Consider the following 11,407-nt stretch of genomic DNA (forward strand, 5'->3'; position numbering starts at 1 on the left):
ACCCCTAGAGGACGCAGTTCGAAGTTCCCATGAAAGGGAATCTCATCTGCAAACAACATTGACTTGTGTAAAATCTTTTCTTCTGCCCCCCAACTCCTATAATTGCCACCGTTCTGGAGGTTTGCAGGTCAAGTGTTGAGGTCAGTGTACAAATATAAGTAGTTGCCTTGATGAATTTGTCGGCTGACTAAGGCATTTTGCATTTAGTGAGTTGACAAATTCAGTCACACTTTATTTTAAGGTCCAATTCTTGCTATTAACAAACCATTAACTATGGATTTTGCCTCAATAAACTCCTAATTAGCTGCTTATTAATAGTTAGTAAGGTAGCTGTTAAGTTCGGGTATTGGGTATATTAGAGATGTAGAATATGCTCATGCAGAATATGTGCTTTTTAAACACTAATAAACAGCCAATATGTTAATAATAGACATGCTAATAATCAACTAGTTAAAAGTGAGAATTGGTCCCTATACTAAAGTGTTACCACAAATTCAAATGAACAAAACAAAGTAGTATTGCTTAAGAACACGTTTAAGACAGTAGTTGAGAGAAAATCTGAATGCATCAAGTTGTGCCGAATTAAGTTTTCTCAATTCCTTTTCTACAGTGTGTATTTGTCAACAGCTGCATGCTTATGCAATGATTAGAGAACAGAGCTATAGTTTGATGTCAGTGTTTGCTTTCAGTAAATGTGGCACTGAAAATAATTCAGTATTTCATTATGAAGCCATATCAAACTCGAACAAAAGACTGATTGAGTTCTGTTTTTTGAGAGCTTTTGAGTTAGCATTGACTTTGATCAGTAAGCAAAGCAGATGTGTGAGCTGTTACTACAGGATATCATTCACTGTAAACCCATGCACTGTATCATTAGGAGTTCTAGTATTTGCTTATGCCAAAATTTGTTTAATAATCTAATTGTACATTACAGTTATTATGAAAGATTATTAGGATTAGGAAGCATAATTAATCTGAACAAACTGAGGCAAAGAACACAGACCATGAAACAAAAGCGGAGGGCTGAACAAAAGGAGAAGAACAGCAACTAAAGGACGATCTTGAGAAGGAATCTCATCCGCTTTCAGCTTCAACTTTAAATGGCACTTAAGGTGAATGATCACCATGTTCCTCGTTAACAAGAAGAATCAAAAGATTTGAATGAAATTAAGCATTAATCTTGGCTTTTGCGTCACCTGGTGCGGTCAGAACAGCTTCACGCTTTCTTTAAACGGGTCTTTAAAGTGTTTTATGAAACCTGATTGGAAATAGTTGCTTGGAAACCAGATTGCGGAGATGCTCTTCAGATGCTGGAGACGGAGTCGAGGAGGGATAAGGAGCTAATGGACAGGAAGCATGTGATGATGTCAGGAAGGACATCTGTGTGGGTTTACTTCATTCCACAAGCACTTCGACATTTATGAGTTGTAAAGTCACTGAATGTCTGTACATACAGTTCTGTTTTCCTCAAAGTGAGGTAACTGTATTTCAGTTTCACAATTATATGAATGACATCAAATTTACATAGTACACAAAATATCCCTTAATGTTCTGATTGTCTGACGTCATGTTTAGTATCTTATTCAGGATTGTAATTCATGCAATCAAAGTGAATAATGTTATAAATGTAAGATGCTAAGTAACAGTATCTGTCCATTAAATCAAGGCAGTTTTAATGTGTCAACAGCAGACACATGATCAGAGTCACGCAGAGCACTGGTCTTCGTTTAAGTGCCCGATTGTGCTTCCAATAAGTAGACTCGTGTCTTTCTTCAGTGTATACATTTGTGGCCACCTACACATGTTGCCACTAGCAACCAAATCCAAACCATGCATTTGCTCTAGTTATAATTAGCAGCAGCCATAAACTTGCAGATGTACTTTCCAGAGAATAACATTTTACACTGCTTTTTCTCAGAAAACTGTTAGTTTAGTTTACACTTTTACTCTTTCACATCATAATGCATTTATGCTCAAGCTTTTGAACAGCATATACAATGCTATACGATCCTGATACATTTGTTAATAAGTAACATGGATGTACACAGATGGAAATAGGCATTAGAACTGTGCTCGTTTATATACAGAACCGTTCAAAAGTTCTAGGTTGGTAAGATTTATTTATTTTTTTTAAAGTGTCTTTACTCACCGAAGCTGCATTTTTTTTTTTTTTATCAAAATGTAATTCCTGTGATGCAGCGCTGAATTTTCAGCATCATTACTGCAGTCTTCAGTGTCACATGATCTTCAGAAATCACTCTAATATGCTGATTTGCTGCTCCAGAAACATTTCTGATTATTATCAGTGCCGGATATTTTTGTGGGAACCGCGATACCTTTTTTAGAATTCTCTGATGGGAAAAAAAGATCAAAAGAACAGCATTTACATTCAAAAACATTCACATTCAATTCACAAAAATCCATGCTTTCATTTAAGTAAAACACGTTATGACATAAAGGTTTTTCTCCAATACACGTTGGCCTTTTATGCAATATTTTTTTGCAACAGGTTCTTCTCCTACAGGCTGATGAGTCTGGAGATCAGAGTTCATTCTTCCACACTGAATCTCTCCAGATCCTTCAGATTCCCAGCTCCATGCTGGTGCTTCTCCTCCTCAGTCTCCTACAGGGTTCAGGTCAGGGAACTGGGATGGTTATGGCAGAACCTTCATTTTGTGTTCAGTTACCCATTTTGCTGTTGATTTTGATGATCATTGTCCTGATGTAAGATCCAACCATGGCCCATAAGATTTCTAGCAGAGGCAGTCAGGTTTTGATCAAATCCATGATGCCATGTATCTAAACAAGATGTCCAGGAGCTCCGGAAAAGTTCAAACTTCGCAAAAATGTTTACATATGGAGAACAATTCATTTGGAGCAAACATGCTTAGTTTCATTAATTTCTTATGCTCTGGATGCAAAACTATCAGCCATTTCAAATGAAAGATGAATGCTGTGATAGTGAGGATGATGAGAACTCATTAAAAAAATTGCATATCATGAAATAATCAAACAGATCCTTAGTAAATGGTTAATAAGTTACTAGTTAAATATATTATTAATCACTTATAAATCATTGAAATGTCAACATTGTACATTTATCTGACAGCGTTAAAAATACTCCATGTGTGTCAGAGAAGACATCTGTCTATACCCTCTCCAGTCAGCCCTTACATTGCAGTACACACTACAAAGTATTCAAAAGCTGTTGTGTAAACGCATGAATAAATCATTTTCAAAGCTTTCTGCATCCCCTAATCTAAAGTGTAAACTATTCATCAATTAAATGTGTTACACATAATTTGTAGATTTTTCTTTCCTGTTACAAATGATCTGTAGGTGTATACAAGGCATTTACAACACTTTCTGCATCCCCTAATCTAAAGTGTAAACTATTCATCACTTAAATGTGTTACACATAATTTGTAGATTTTTCTTTCCTGTTACAAATGATCTGTAGGTGTATACAAGGCATTTACAACACTTTCTGCATCCCCTAATCTAAAGTGTAAACTATTCATCACTTAAATGTGTTACACATAATTTGTAGATTTTTCTTTCCTGTTACAAATGATCTGTAGGTGTATACAAGGCATTTACAACACTTTCTGCGTCCCCTAAACTAAAGTGTAAACTACTCATCAGTTGTAAATGTTTTACTCATCATTCGTAGTTCTTTCACCCCAGTGTGTATACACACACAACCTGTAACCGGCAGGTTTGTAAAACATTTACAACTGATGAGTATTTTACATTTTAGTTTAGGGGATGCAGAAAGTGTTGTAAATGCCTTGTATATACCTACAGATCATTTGTAACAGGTAAGAAAGATCTACAATTTTTTTTTTTTAGTTCTGTCAGTTTCCATCAGTTTGAATGGAAATAAATGCATTGATCTTGTTCATTTATTTTTCAACATGGTACTAAAATGCCGCAGTAGGCTATTTGTACTGCATGCAAACACAATCTTGGCATAGAAGCCCAAAAAACAAAAACAATAAATAAATAAATAAAATACTAAGGAGCTATTTGAATTATTTATTAATGAACTAGTATTTTCTGAGTCAGTGTCACGTTATGAGCAAAAAATGACGGCGTATGTTAAGTTTCCACTCTTAAGAAAAAATGCAAGTGATTGCGCTGGAATTTAACATACATAAAATGTTTCAAACATATTTCTAAATTAACTTAATAAAGAAACGAAAAGAAATATAACCACTTTGCCATTGAAAACCAAAGCCGGACTAGCTTTGCTACAACAGCAGCTGTGTAAAGGGGAAGAAAGAGAGAGAGAGAGAAAACACACGGGCTCGGGTCAGACTCAGGCCGAGAATATTCTGATAAACTGACACCGGGCCCGTGCAGGGCTCTATTCATTCCCTCGTTTCAATTAAAGGTTCCCCCTCGGCTCCGCGGGGCCACAATTTACAATTCCGAATGATGTATTACTCTTACCGTTATGAGCAAAAAATGACGGCGTATGTTAAGTTTCCACTCTTAAGAAAAAATGCAAGTGATTGCGCTGGAATTTAACATACATAAAATGTTTCAAACATATTTCTAAATTAACTTAATAAAGAAACGAAAAGAAATATAACCACTTTGCCATTGAAAACCAAAGCCGGACTAGCTTTGCTACAACAGCAGCTGTGTAAAGGGGAAGAAAGAGAGAGAGAGAGAAAACACACGGGCTCGGGTCAGACTCAGGCCGAGAATATTCTGATAAACTGACACCGGGCCCGTGCAGGGCTCTATTCATTCCCTCGTTTCAATTAAAGGTTCCCCCTCGGCTCGGCGGGCCCACAATACGCCCTGGCCCCTATGCACCTGCATACCCTGCATACAAGATGCTATGCCCCTGTCATTAGTGCAATAAATAAATAAATACATCAAATCTGTGAAGTGCTTATAGATTATTAAGTGTTTTAACTTTTATACCCCAATAAACCATATTTGTTAGGCTGCCAGACATGATTAAATATACTGCTGTCCATTTCAAATGGAGACTCCCAATAAAATGGAGTCTCTTTATAGTGTAATATATAAACACTTATTTAGTGGTGTGGATAGTAAATCAAACACTTGTGAGCAAGCGAAGCCTGTGTAAGTAATCAAACAGATGGCATATTATCGTATAACCAGACACCAGCTCAGAAGCACCTGAGGCCCAAAAAAGTATTCAATTAAATTGATTTACTTCTTCTTCTAAGTTGTCTTAATTATTATGCCAATTTGTGTAATCTGTGTAGTATTTTTGTATTGTATTACCACTGTATATTCAAATTTTAATTTTTAAAATGTATTTTTCTGTATAAAAAAAAAAACGTTTTTCTTGGTTTTAGTTTTAGTCCTACAAAACTTTTGCAAGTTAGAATTGAAACACATCACAGGTTAATAGGCCACACAGAAATAATTTATCAAAAAAATGTAAAAAGTCCTTTAGATAAATGCTTTACATAAAGTTTTGCACTTAAAATGATCTTCACATTAATTTGAAATTGTCCTATGACATCCCATGATATGCAATTCATTCAGATCCCTAAAACAAACAAGCTTTGGAAACACACTTAAATGTTAATGTTAAATGGGGACTTTTAATATCCAGCGATATCATTGACTTGATTGCACAGGTACTATTTGAACTGAACTGAGCTGGACGATGACATCACTGAATCGATGAACTGCCTTTAACTGAAAATTGAGTGTTTTGTATTTTTACACTATTTTCCTATTTAATACTGTAAAGCTGCTTTGACACAATCTGTATTGTTAAAAGCGCTATATAAAGTCTTAAAGTATAAAGTCTTATTTCATCTCATCTTTGTTCACCATCACAGGTTAAGGATTACAGTGGGAACTGTATGAACGGCTCATCTGTGGATTGTTCAAAGTCAAACAGTACATAAACAGCATCTTTCATGAATCAGTAGTGGGCTGAGTGAGAACCGATGAGATGCAGACATTAGATGAGAGATGCTGTTATTAGTCTTTGTTTGGTGAGTAGCTATTATTGTGTTTGTGAAGTGCTCTTCACTTTGATTATAGGAAACGGAAATCTGTAAATCACGTAATAGTGAGCAATCAGTGCTGTAGTGTTTTACTCTGCCTTTACACATACAGTATCAGCCGGCAAACCAAAGATCACTAAATCAAAATCTATGTGTACAAAATGAGCATTCTATTGAAATGCTCTATTCTAATTCTATATTATCTATTGTTTTCTTTTTTATTAAAAAAACACTCGATCCTCTAACACTTGCACTCTCTGTTCTATTTCTATTCTTTTGACTTGTTTTATTATTATAAAAAAAAAAGACCCTCTAACACTAGCATTCCCTGTTCTATTTCTATTCTATCGACTTGTTTTCTGTTTATTTACTGTATTATATATATATTTTTTAAACTTGCTACGTGTACTGCGTAAGGCTAACTGAGACTTGCAACACTTACATATTATTGCTCTTTTGTAAGTCACTTTGGATAAAAGAGTCTGCTAAATGACTAAATGTACAGGAATCGATTTGTCTGACAGTCTGTTAGGCTATAGTTTTAAAAAAACAACAACAACAACACACTGATATTAAACAACAGTCAGTTGTAACATTAAAAAAATCTAAAGCATTACTATTTGTAAACCTCTTTACGAGAATTCATTTGGTATTTGACAGCCGTGTGGTTTAGTGTGAAGCAATGTGCTTGTCATGCACTTCACGAGAGGATGCTGTAAGAGAAGGATTTCTCCTCTCAAACATAAAAGGAGAACGGCCACTCCAAGTATTTTTGTTGTTGCTATGGCAGCAAACAGGTATGACTCACTGTTTGCCCTGGTGAACATCTGTTAAAGCAGACGCACTCTATACATCACAAAACACACAAGCAGTGTGCTTCTTATTGACACGTTCCCTCTTTTTGACATCCAATTCATATTCAAATGAACTTTATGTTGTTGTAACAGACATCTCAAGTTTACAGACAACACAAAGTCTAACACAATGTAATGATTTTGTATTTTCAGATTTGAAATTACAGCCAGCCAACACATTCTTACATACAACTGTGACGCATACGTATGTGTGTATGCGTCACAGTATGTGGCAATGTGACACAGGCAGGTGTTATACTGTTTTCAGATTTGTGAGGTAAACAGAGATTTTATTTGGATGTGAAAAGGTCAAATTAGACACTCAGGGCACAATGGGCCTCCCAGAATTGGAGCAGAAGGCCCTCAGTGGCGTGTTATTGCTATTATTGTTTTTTTATTTAATACTTAGGCCACGTACACAATGTAAAGTTTCAAGTGTAACAATTGCATTTCAATTTCAGGAGTGAATCTCCTAAATTATCAACCAAAGACCATTTTAACTAAACAGAGCCATTGTGTTTTGTTTGTTTCGAAATCCATGATAGGTTTTTTATGGCCTTACAAAGAAAGGAGGGTAAAAATAAATTCAAAAATACAGAGAGATTGATTACTTTGGTTGGAAGAGAGAAAGATGTCAAATTTGCTGTCACCTTTATTGTAATTTGTGCTGTTATTATTCAATAATTCTCACAGTTAGATGTACATTTCAGATATAATTGCTATTTATTAATTCCTATATTATTTATATTACATAAATTGTGTTTAATAACGTAATCCATTACATATTACACATTTTAGGTATAATCACTAACTTTTGGGGATGTGTGAGAGTTAACAAATTAATTTTACAAACAAATGAGCAATTAATTAAATCATTAAAATTATTTAAAAATAACAACAATTAAAATAAAACACTTACTAAAAAGATTAAATCATTTATTTACTTGCATATCACATCAGCGAACCGTGAACATGCAAATGTTGCTGAATTATTAACTTATTACCATAAAATCTCAGGGGTTATTTCAATTCAAGTAAATATATGAGGTGAACAAGGTTCAGATGACAAAAATTTTGGGAATCCCTGCATTACACGTAAATAAGAAATAACATGTATTTGCGCACTTTAATGTGTTTGAAAGACAAAAAACTTCCAAAGACATAGTAATACATGGTTAAATAACCACTGAGATATAATTCAGATAGTTACCGTCTTCCGCCATTTTGGAGAGTATCCACTGAATGTAATCAATGTGATTAGCATTGTTTACGTTCAGTAGAAAGCACGCGCATGCTGAATGTAAATAACGCACATTATGTTGTTTATGTTCAGTGGATACTCTCCAAAACGGCGGAAGACGGTAACTCAGGGAGAAGAATTGTTGAATAAATTATGTTATTATTGTTTTCTTTGTGCACAAAAAGTATTCTCGTAGCTTCGTAAAATTACGGTCACATGGACTGTGTCACATGGACTGTCCTACGTTTCTGGACCTGGGAACATCTCAGTTGCATTGCTGTCGACTGAGGGTCAGAGAGCTCTCAGATTTCATCAGAAATATCTTAATTTATATTCTGAAGATGAACGAAGGTCTTACAGGTTTGGAATGACATGAGGGTGAGTAATTAATGACAGAATTTTCATTTTTGGGTGAACTAACCCTTTAATATTTGTCTTTTTTTCCAGGTACGGATTTCAGCATTGAAAGTCTTCCTCTTCCGCATCACGAGCAGCACCAGTGGGCGTTGTTTCATGAGGAGTCACCCAAGAATAACTAAAAGCTTTTTCATCTGTTCAACCACACGGCGGCTCTCACCTGCCCCTCACCACGCAGCAGCAGCACCTGGAGGGCCACAAACACACCTGCTGCCTCTGTCCTACAAAAACCAGCTGAGGAGGACACTGGCGCCGGTGGCGTACGTCTAGTCGGACTGTGACCCGCCGTCTGACAGAGATGTTTACATTCAAGGGCTGGTGCAGCACATTCAGGTGGACTCATACGGACAGTGTCTTCATAATAAAGACCTGCCGCCCCATCTGAGAGACTCCACTGCGATGGACGATCACGATTTCTACCAGATCCTCGCCCAGTACAAGTTCATCCTGGCCTTTGAGAACGCCGTCTGTGATGACTATATCACTGAGCAACTGTGGAGGCCGCTCAAAGTAGGCGTTACTACGGAGCTCAGCACACCTAACGTATGCATGTGGTTGCCAGATAACAGGAGCGCAGTCGTGGTCAATCCCAATGAGCCGCCGAAGAAGCTCGCTCAGTGTTTAAACAGATTGGACAAGAATGACTGGGAATATCTGAAATATCTGGAGTGGAAGCAGAAGCGGGAAATATCTAACGTGAATCTGGTGACAGAGCTGAACATGTGGGGTGTTCAGGATATGGTCAAGATAACTTCATTAATGCCTTCGAGTGCATGGTGTGCAACAGAGTCTGGGAGAATATCCACCGGCAGGAAAAGGTAAAGAAATTATAATTTTGAGAGGATTTCACTAGACTTCCCATTCTCTGTTTTTACTCTTATAGATTAGGGAACACACATTCTCTATTAACCAAGAGTTTTCCCTCAATAAACTCCTAATTACTGCTTATTGATAGTAAGTAAGGGGGTTGTTGTTGTAGTTATGTTAGGTATTGGGTGGAATAGGGGATCTAGGATAAACTCATGCAGATTAAGGCATTAAAGGATTAGTTCACCCAAAAATGAAAATTACTCACCCTCGTGTTGTTTCAAACCCGTAAGACCTTCGTTCATCTTCGGAACACAAATTAAGATATTTTTGGTGGAATCTGAGAGCTGTCAGACCCTACATAGACAGCAACGCAACTGAAATGTTGTAGTCCAGAAACGTTGCAAGGAGATCTGTAAAATAATCCATGTGACATCAGTGGTTCATCTGCATTGTTGAATAAAGTCGTTCTTTTTTTTTTCTTTTGCGCACAAAAAGTATTCTCGTAGCTTTGTATAATTGCGGTTGAACCCCTGATGTCACATGGATTATTTTACAGATCTCCTTGCAACGTTTCTGGACTACAACATTTCAGTTGCGTTGCTGTCTATGTAGGGTCTGACAGCTCTCAGATTCCACCAAAAATATCTTAATTTGTGTTCCGAAGATGAACGAAGGTCTTACGGGTCTGAAACAACATGATGGTGAGTAATTAATGACAGAATTTTCATTTTTGGGTGAACTAACCCTTTAATATGTGCTTTATATCCAGTGTTGCCCCTGTTCAACCACACGGCGACCTTCAGCCGCCGCTCTCACCTGCCCCTCACCACGCAGCACCTGGAGGCCCTCAACGCTCTCAGCTCACAAACACACCTGCTGCCTCTGTCCTACAAAAACCAGCTGAGGAGGACACTGGCGCCGGTGGCGTACGTCTAGTCGGACTGTGACCCGCCGTCTGACAGAGATGTTTACATTCAAGGGCTGGTGCAGCACATTCAGGTGGACTCATACGGACAGTGTCTTCATAATAAAGACCTGCCGCCCCATCTGAGAGACTCCACTGCGATGGACGATCACGATTTCTACCAGATCCTCGCCCAGTACAAGTTCATCCTGGCCTTTGAGAACGCCGTCTGTGATGACTATATCACTGAGCAACTGTGGAGGCCGCTCAAAGTAGGCGTTACTACGGAGCTCAGCACACCTAACGTATGCATGTGGTTGCCAGATAACAGGAGCGCAGTCGTGGTCAATCCCAATGAGCCGCCGAAGAAGCTCGCTCAGTGTTTAAACAGATTGGACAAGAATGACTGGGAATATCTGAAATATCTGGAGTGGAAGCAGAAGCGGGAAATATCTAACGTGAATCTGGTGACAGAGCTGAACATGTGGGGTGTTCAGGATATGGTCAAGATAACTTCATTAATGCCTTCGAGTGCATGGTGTGCAACAGAGTCTGGGAGAATATCCACCGGCAGGAAAAGGTAAAGAAATTATAATTTTGAGAGGATTTCACTAGACTTCCCATTCTCTGTTTTTACTCTTATAGATTAGGGAACACACATTCTCTATTAACCAAGAGTTTTCCCTCAATAAACTCCTAATTACTGCTTATTGATAGTAAGTAAGGGGGTTGTTGTTGTAGTTATGTTAGGTATTGGGTGGAATAGGGGATCTAGGATAAACTCATGCAGATTAAGGCATTAAAGGATTAGTTCACCCAAAAATGAAAATTACTCACCCTCGTGTTGTTTCAAACCCGTAAGACCTTCGTTCATCTTCGGAACACAAATTAAGATATTTTTGGTGGAATCTGAGAGCTGTCAGACCCTACATAGACAGCAACGCAACTGAAATGTTGTAGTCCAGAAACGTTGCAAGGAGATCTGTAAAATAATCCATGTGACATCAGGGGTTCAACCGCAATTATACAAAGCTACGAGAATACTTTTTGTGCGCAAAAGAAAAAAAAAAGAACGACTTTATTCCACAATTAGTCTCCCCCGCGTCACCCTAGCGCCATTTTGGAGAGTATCAGCTGGACGTAAACAGCGTATGTTGTTCTGTGTCAGCTGCAC

The 11,407-nt window shown here is 37.6% G+C and overlaps 2 pseudogenes; both read left to right on the forward strand.

The window, feature by feature from the left end:
* Nucleotides 1–2,034: 2,034 nt before the first annotated feature.
* LOC107665458 (alpha-(1,3)-fucosyltransferase 10-like) lies at nucleotides 2,035–9,352 on the forward strand (annotated as a pseudogene).
* Nucleotides 9,353–9,500: 148 nt separating this feature from the next.
* LOC107665459 (alpha-(1,3)-fucosyltransferase 10-like) overlaps nucleotides 9,501–11,407 on the forward strand; it is a 3,341-nt pseudogene continuing 1,434 nt past the window's right edge.

Source organism: Sinocyclocheilus anshuiensis, unplaced genomic scaffold (genome assembly GCF_001515605.1).
Source record: "Sinocyclocheilus anshuiensis isolate Anshui unplaced genomic scaffold, SAMN03320099.WGS_v1.1 scaffold755, whole genome shotgun sequence".
Classification (NCBI taxonomy): domain Eukaryota; kingdom Metazoa; phylum Chordata; class Actinopteri; order Cypriniformes; family Cyprinidae; genus Sinocyclocheilus; species Sinocyclocheilus anshuiensis.